This window comes from Athalia rosae, chromosome 4 (genome assembly GCF_917208135.1).
Source record: "Athalia rosae chromosome 4, iyAthRosa1.1, whole genome shotgun sequence".
Classification (NCBI taxonomy): Eukaryota; Metazoa; Arthropoda; class Insecta; order Hymenoptera; family Athaliidae; genus Athalia; species Athalia rosae.
In genome coordinates this window covers 11,079,026-11,087,313 of record NC_064029.1, presented here as the reverse complement: position 1 = coordinate 11,087,313, position 8,288 = coordinate 11,079,026, and the positions used below count along the sequence as shown (strand labels likewise).

General features: G+C 45.6%; 1 non-coding gene across 1 annotated transcript; it reads right to left on the bottom strand.

Moving 5' to 3' along the window:
* Positions 1-268: 268 nt before the first annotated feature.
* LOC125500801 lies at positions 269-2,182 on the bottom strand. The gene has a single exon (XR_007278274.1). It is a non-coding gene; the product is annotated as a small subunit ribosomal RNA (ribosomal RNA).
* Positions 2,183-8,288: the final 6,106 nt, after the last annotated feature.

Genomic DNA, 8,288 nt, shown 5'->3' with positions numbered 1-8,288 from the left:
CCGTGATACACTAGTTGTAATGTCCTTTTTATATTATTTTCTCTCTCTTCCAACGGACATAGCAAGATCGTTCGTCGTCGACGTGTGTGAGTGCGACACGAGCCGTTTCGGCCGTTACGTAGTTCGATATTCGTGACACGCGTAAAATGTACGCCACCTCTTGTGCCATGTGTGTCTTTTGACTGGATTATAATTGCGTGAGATTCACGGTGGAATCTACCAAAATAATCATCGATTCGCTGCTTTTTTTTTCGCAGTAACGAAACGTTAATGATCCTTCCGCAGGTTCACCTACGGAAACCTTGTTACGACTTTTACTTCCTCTAAATGATCAAGTTTGGTCATCTTCCCGGCAACATCGGCAATGCCGAGGCATTGCCGCGTACCAGTCCGAAGACCTCACTAAATCATTCAATCGGTAGTAGCAACGGGCGGTGTGTACAAAGGGCAGGGACGTAATCAACGCGAGCTTATGACTCGCGCTTACTGGGAATTCCTCGTTCATGGGGAATAATTGCAAGCCCCAATCCCTAGCACGAAGGAGGTTCAGCGGGTTACCCGGGCCTTTCGGCCAGGGAAGACACGCTGATTCCTTCAGTGTAGCGCGCGTGCGGCCCAGAACATCTAAGGGCATCACAGACCTGTTATTGCTCAATCTCGTGCGGCTAGAAGCCGCCTGTCCCTCTAAGAAGATTTATTTGTACGCCGGTAGTAAAAACCTCCCGACCGAAGCCGGGGGCCTTCGAGATACCGGAAAGTACGCCTATTTAGCAGGCTAGAGTCTCGTTCGTTATCGGAATTAACCAGACAAATCGCTCCACCAACTAAGAACGGCCATGCACCACCACCCACCGAATCAAGAAAGAGCTCTCAATCTGTCAATCCTTCCGGTGTCCGGGCCTGGTGAGGTTTCCCGTGTTGAGTCAAATTAAGCCGCAGGCTCCACTCCTGGTGGTGCCCTTCCGTCAATTCCTTTAAGTTTCAGCTTTGCAACCATACTTCCCCCGGACCCCAAAAGCTTTGGTTTCCCGGAAGCTGCCCGCCGAGTCATCGGAGGAACTTCGGCGGATCGCTAGCTGGCATCGTTTATGGTTAGAACTAGGGCGGTATCTGATCGCCTTCGAACCTCTAACTTTCGTTCTTGATTAAAGAAAACATTTTTGGCAAATGCTTTCGCTTCTGTCCGTCTTGCGACGATCCAAGAATTTCACCTCTAACGTCGCAATACGAATGCCCCCATCTGTTCCTATTAATCATTACCTCGGGGTTCCGAAAACCAACAAAATAGAACCGAGGTCCTATTCCATTATTCCATGCACACAGTATTCAGGCGAAAATAGCCTGCTTTAAGCACTCTAATTTGTTCAAAGTAAACGTACCGGCCCACCTCGACACTCAATGAAGAGCACCGCGATGGGATATTAGTTGGGCCGCCCCGAAAGGCTAAGCCCACCGGTAGGACGTCCCACAATCATGCCAGTTAAACACCGCGAGCGGTGAACCGACAGCGTGGGACACAGATTCAACTACGAGCTTTTTAACCGCAACAACTTTAATATACGCTATTGGAGCTGGAATTACCGCGGCTGCTGGCACCAGACTTGCCCTCCAATTGATCCTCGTTAAAGGATTTAAAGTGTACTCATTCCGATTACGGGGCCTCGGATGAGTCCCGTATCGTTATTTTTCGTCACTACCTCCCCGTGCCGGGAGTGGGTAATTTGCGCGCCTGCTGCCTTCCTTGGATGTGGTAGCCGTTTCTCAGGCTCCCTCTCCGGAATCGAACCCTGATTCCCCGTTACCCGTTACAACCATGGTAGGCGCAGAACCTACCATCGACAGTTGATAAGGCAGACATTTGAAAGATGCGTCGCCGGTACCAAGACCGTGCGATCAGCCCAAAGTTATTCAGAGTCACCAAAGTAAACGGCGGACGGGACGAACCCGCCACCGATTGGTTTTGATCTAATAAAAGCATTCCTCCCATTTCTGGTCGGAACTCTGTTTGCATGTATTAGCTCTAGAATTACCACAGTTATCCAAGTAAATGTGGGTACGATCTAAGAAACCATAACTGATTTAATGAGCCATTCGCGGTTTCACCTTAATATGGCTTGCACTGAGACATGCATGGCTTAATCTTTGAGACAAGCATATGACTACTGGCAGGATCAACCAGGGAGCTTTGTGTTATTGGTAGCTCTTTTCGTGTGTTGCCCCATGCCGCCGAGTCTTTGCCCGGTCGGCCACACGTTTTAATATAATATGTATATCTGGTACCGCACAACTTGTGTACGCGTACTAGCGCTCAGAGCGCTCTGTTCGACTTTGTGTTTCCTCGGGTGAAGACAATTTTTGTCGACTCCCCGGTGCAAATCGTTCGAATTATCCTTCTCGTATCCTTCGGCTAGATTGCAAGCGTCGGGAGTACGATTGGAAATCAATGTGTACCGTCTGCGAACAGACTGTGATACGCACGGAATGTGGCGAGTTGATGCCTCTGTTCGACTGCTTCCCTCGACTTGCGAGAGAAGACTTTCTGGTCACCGCATAAAGGGCCATTCGGTCTTAGACACCGACCCGCGGTTATGTAGTGTCGACGATTCAAATTGAATCATATTTTCTAGACGGGGCGAAGAACTCGCCCCTGCGAAACGTGAGCGCTCGGAAAAACTTTGAACTCGTGAGAGTGGTTCTTACCGGAACGAAACGAACGCCTGTGGTGCGAATCTCCGCTCAGACGAAAAATTTTCAAAATTCGAAAAAAATTTTTGTCTGCGTGTTCGTGACACGGTGAGGACGAAACCATAGCCCCGACAACAAACCCGCAAAGGAATGTCGAGATACGGGCCGAAACAAGTCGAAAGTTCCGAAACCCGAGGACTAGGTGCCGACCGACCGGTCGAGACCGCTCGGTGCATGAAGTATCAACGGTGCCGCTCGGACGTCGGAGCCGGCCGGTCATAACACGTGTTCCTTATGGGGCAAAACAGCAACGCGACCTGAAAAATTTGGCAGTACGTTGGAACTTAGTTCCATGCGAGAATCGTTGGGACTTTGAAAATTTTTCGTTCCAACGAGTGATGCGCGACTCTTTCGGACTTTGAAAATTTTTCGATCCAACGAGTGATGCGCGACTCTTTCGGACTTTGAAAATTTTTCGATCCAACGAGTGATGCGCGACTCTTTCGGACTTTGAAAATTTTTCGATCCAACGAGTGATGCGCGACTCTTTCGGACTTTGAAATTTTTTCGATCCAACGAGTGATGCGCGACTCTTTCGGACTTTGAAAATTTTTCGATCCAACGAGTGATGCGCGACTCTTTCGGACTTTGAAAATTTTTCGATCCAACGAGTGATGCGCGACTCTTTCGGACTTTGAAAATTTTTCGTTCCAACGAGTGATGCGCGACTCTTTCGGACTTTGAAAATTTTTCGATCCAACGAGTGATGCGCGACTCTTTCGGACTTTGAAAATTTTTCGATCCAACGAGTGATGCGCGACTCTTTCGGACTTTGAAAATTTTTCGATCCAACGAGTGATGCGCGACTCTTACGGACTTTGAAAATTTTTCGATCCAACGAGTGATGCGCGACTCTTTCGGACTTTGAAAATTTTTCGATCCAACGAGTGATGCGCGACTCTTTCGGACTTTGAAAATTTTTCGTTCCAACGAGTGATGCGCGACTCTTTCGGACTTTGAAAATTTTTCGATCCAACGAGTGATGCGCGACTCTTTCGGACTTTGAAAATTTTTCGATCCAACGAGTGATGCGAGAATCGTTGGGACTTTGAAAATTTTTCGATCCAACGAGTGATGCGCGACTCTTTCGGACTTTGAAAATTTTTCGTTCCAACGAGTGATGCGCGACTCTTTCGGACTTTGAAAATTTTTCGATCCAACGAGTGATGCGCGACTCTTTCGGACTTTGAAAATTTTTCGATCCAACGAGTGATGCGCGACTCTTTCGGACTTTGAAAATTTTTCGATCCAACGAGTGATGCGCGACTCTTTCGGACTTTGAAAATTTTTCGATCCAACGAGTGATGCGAGAATCGTTGGGACTTTGAAAATTTTTCGATCCAACGAGTGATGCGCAAATCTTTCGGACTTTGAAAATTTTTCGATCCAACGAGTGATGCGCGACTCTTTCGGACTTTGAAAATTTTTCGATCCAACGAGTGATGCGCGACTCTTTCGGACTTTGAAATTTTTTCGATCCAACGAGTGATGCGCGACTCTTTCGGACTTTGAAAATTTTTCGATCCAACGAGTGATGCGCGACTCTTTCGGACTTTGAAAATTTTTCGATCCAACGAGTGATGCGCGACTTTTTCGGACTTTGAAAATTTTTCGTTCCAACGAGTGATGCGCGACTCTTTCGGACTTTGAAAATTTTTCGATCCAACGAGTGATGCGCGACTCTTTCGGACTTTGAAAATTTTTCGATCCAACGAGTGATGCGCGACTCTTTCGGACTTTGAAAATTTTTCGATCCAACGAGTGATGCGCGACTCTTACGGACTTTGAAAATTTTTCGATCCAACGAGTGATGCGCGACTCTTTCGGACTTTGAAAATTTTTCGATCCAACGAGTGATGCGCGACTCTTTCGGACTTTGAAAATTTTTCGTTCCAACGAGTGATGCGCGACTCTTTCAGACTTTGAAAATTTTTCGATCCAACGAGTGATGCGCGACTCTTTCGGACTTTGAAAATTTTTCGATCCAACGAGTGATGCGAGAATCGTTGGGACTTTGAAAATTTTTCGATCCAACGAGTGATGCGCGACTCTTTCGGACTTTGAAAATTTTTCGTTCCAACGAGTGATGCGCGACTCTTTCGGACTTTGAAAATTTTTCGATCCAACGAGTGATGCGCGACTCTTTCGGACTTTGAAAATTTTTCGATCCAACGAGTGATGCGCGACTCTTTCGGACTTTGAAAATTTTTCGATCCAACGAGTGATGCGCGACTCTTTCGGACTTTGAAAATTTTTCGATCCAACGAGTGATGCGAGAATCGTTGGGACTTTGAAAATTTTTCGATCCAACGAGTGATGCGCAAATCTTTCGGACTTTGAAAATTTTTCGATCCAACGAGTGATGCGCGACTCTTTCGGACTTTGAAAATTTTTCGATCCAACGAGTGATGCGAGAATCGTTGGGACTTTGAAAATTTTTCGTTCCAACGAGTGATGCGCGACTCTTTCGGACTTTGAAAATTTTTCGATCCAACGAGTGATGCGCGACTCTTTCGGACTTTGAAAATTTTTCGATCCAACGAGTGATGCGCGACTCTTTCGGACTTTGAAAATTTTTCGATCCAACGAGTGATGCGCGACTCTTTCGGACTTTGAAAATTTTTCGATCCAACGAGTGATGCGCGACTCTTTCGGACTTTGAAAATTTTTCGTTCCAACGAGTGATGCGCGACTCTTTCGGACTTTGAAGATTTTTCGATCCAACGAGTGATGCGCGACTCTTTCGGACTTTGAAAATTTTTCGATCCAACGAGTGATGCGCGACTCTTTCGGACTTTGAAAATTTTTCGATCCAACGAGTGATGCGCGACTTTTTCGGACTTTGAAAATTTTTTGATCCAACGAGTGATGCGCGACTCTTTCGGACTTTGAAAATTTTTCGTTCCAACGAGTGATGCGCGACTCTTTCGGACTTTGAAAATTTTTCGATCCAACGAGTGATGCGCGACTCTTTCGGACTTTGAAAATTTTTCGATCCAACGAGTGATGCGCGACTCTTTCGGACTTTGAAAATTTTTCGATCCAACGAGTGATGCGCGACTCTTTCGGACTTTGAAAATTTTTCGATCCAACGAGTGATGCGCGACTCTTTCGGACTTTGAAAATTTTTCGATCCAACGAGTGATGCGCGACTCTTTCGGACTTTGAAAATTTTTTGATCCAACGAGTGATGCGCGACTCTTTCGGACTTTGAAAATTTTTCGATCCAACGCGTGATGCGAGAATCGTTGGGACTTTGAAAATTTTTCGATCCAACGAGTGATGCGCGACTCTTTCGGACTTTGAAAATTTTTCGTTCCAACGAGTGATGCGCGACTCTTTCGGACTTTGAAAATTTTTCGATCCAACGAGTGATGCGCGACTCTTTCGGACTTTGAAAATTTTTCGATCCAACGAGTGATGCGCGACTCTTTCGGACTTTGAAAATTTTTCGATCCAACGAGTGATGCGCGACTCTTTCGGACTTTGAAAATTTTTCGATCCAACGAGTGATGCGCGACTCTTTCGGACTTTGAAAATTTTTCGATCCAACGAGTGATGCGCGACTCTTTCGGACTTTGAAAATTTTTTGATCCAACGAGTGATGCGCGACTCTTTCGGACTTTGAAAATTTTTCGATCCAACGAGTGATGCGAGAATCGTTGGGACTTTGAAAATTTTTCGATCCAACGAGTGATGCGCGACTCTTTCGGACTTTGAAAATTTTTCGTTCCAACGAGTGATGCGCGACTCTTTCGGACTTTGAAAATTTTTCGTTCCAACGAGTGATGCGCGACTCTTTCGGACTTTGAAAATTTTTCGATCCAACGAGTGATGCGCGACTCTTTCGGACTTTGAAAATTTTTCGATCCAACGAGTGATGCGCGACTCTTTCGGACTTTGAAAATTTTTCGATCCAACGAGTGATGCGCGACTCTTTCGGACTTTGAAAATTTTTCGTTCCAACGAGTGATGCGCGACTCTTTCGGACTTTGAAAATTTTTCGATCCAACGAGTGATGCGCGACTCTTTCGGACTTTGAAAATTTTTCGATCCAACGAGTGATGCGCGACTCTTTCGGACTTTGAAAATTTTTCGATCCAACGAGTGATGCGCGACTCTTTCGGACTTTGAAATTTTTTCGATCCAACGAGTGATGCGCGACTCTTTCGGACTTTGAAAATTTTTCGATCCAACGAGTGATGCGCGACTCTTTCGGACTTTGAAAATTTTTCGATCCAACGAGTGATGCGCGACTCTTTCGGACTTTGAAAATTTTTCGTTCCAACGAGTGATGCGCGACTCTTTCGGACTTTGAAAATTTTTCGATCCAACGAGTGATGCGCGACTCTTTCGGACTTTGAAAATTTTTCGATCCAACGAGTGATGCGCGACTCTTTCGGACTTTGAAAATTTTTCGATCCAACGAGTGATGCGAGAATCGTTGGGACTTTGAAAATTTTTCGATCCAACGAGTGATGCGCGACTCTTTCGGACTTTGAAAATTTTTCGTTCCAACGAGTGATGCGCGACTCTTTCGGACTTTGAAATTTTTTCGATCCAACGAGTGATGCGCGACTCTTTCGGACTTTGAAAATTTTTCGATCCAACGAGTGATGCGCGACTCTTTCGGACTTTGAAAATTTTTCGTTCCAACGAGTGATGCGCGACTCTTTCGGACTTTGAAAATTTTTCGATCCAACGAGTGATGCGCGACTCTTTCGGACTTTGAAAATTTTTCGATCCAACGAGTGATGCGCGACTCTTTCGGACTTTGAAAATTTTTCGATCCAACGAGTGATGCGCGACTCTTTCGGACTTTGAAATTTTTTCGATCCAACGAGTGATGCGCGACTCTTTCGGACTTTGAAAATTTTTCGATCCAACGAGTGATGCGCGACTCTTTCGGACTTTGAAAATTTTTCGATCCAACGAGTGATGCGCGACTCTTTCGGACTTTGAAAATTTTTCGTTCCAACGAGTGATGCGCGACTCTTTCGGACTTTGAAAATTTTTCGATCCAACGAGTGATGCGCGACTCTTTCGGACTTTGAAAATTTTTCGATCCAACGAGTGATGCGAGAATCGTTGGGACTTTGGAAATTTTTCGTTCCAACGAGTGATGCGCGACTCTTTCGGACTTTGAAAATTTTTCGATCCAACGAGTGATGCGCGACTCTTTCGGACTTTGAAAATTTTTCGATCCAACGAGTGATGCGCGACTCTTTCGGACTTTGAAAATTTTTCGATCCAACGAGTGATGCGCGACTCTTTCGGACTTTGAAAATTTTTCGATCCAACGAGTGATGCGCGACTCTTTCGGACTTTGAAAATTTTTCGTTCCAACGAGTGATGCGCGACTCTTTCGGACTTTGAAGATTTTTCGATCCAACGAGTGATGCGCGACTCTTTCGGACTTTGAAAATTTTTCGATCCAACGAGTGATGCGCGACTCTTTCGGACTTTGAAAATTTTTCGATCCAACGAGTGATGCGCGACTCTTTCGGACTTTGAAAATTTTTCGATCCAACGAGTGATGCGCG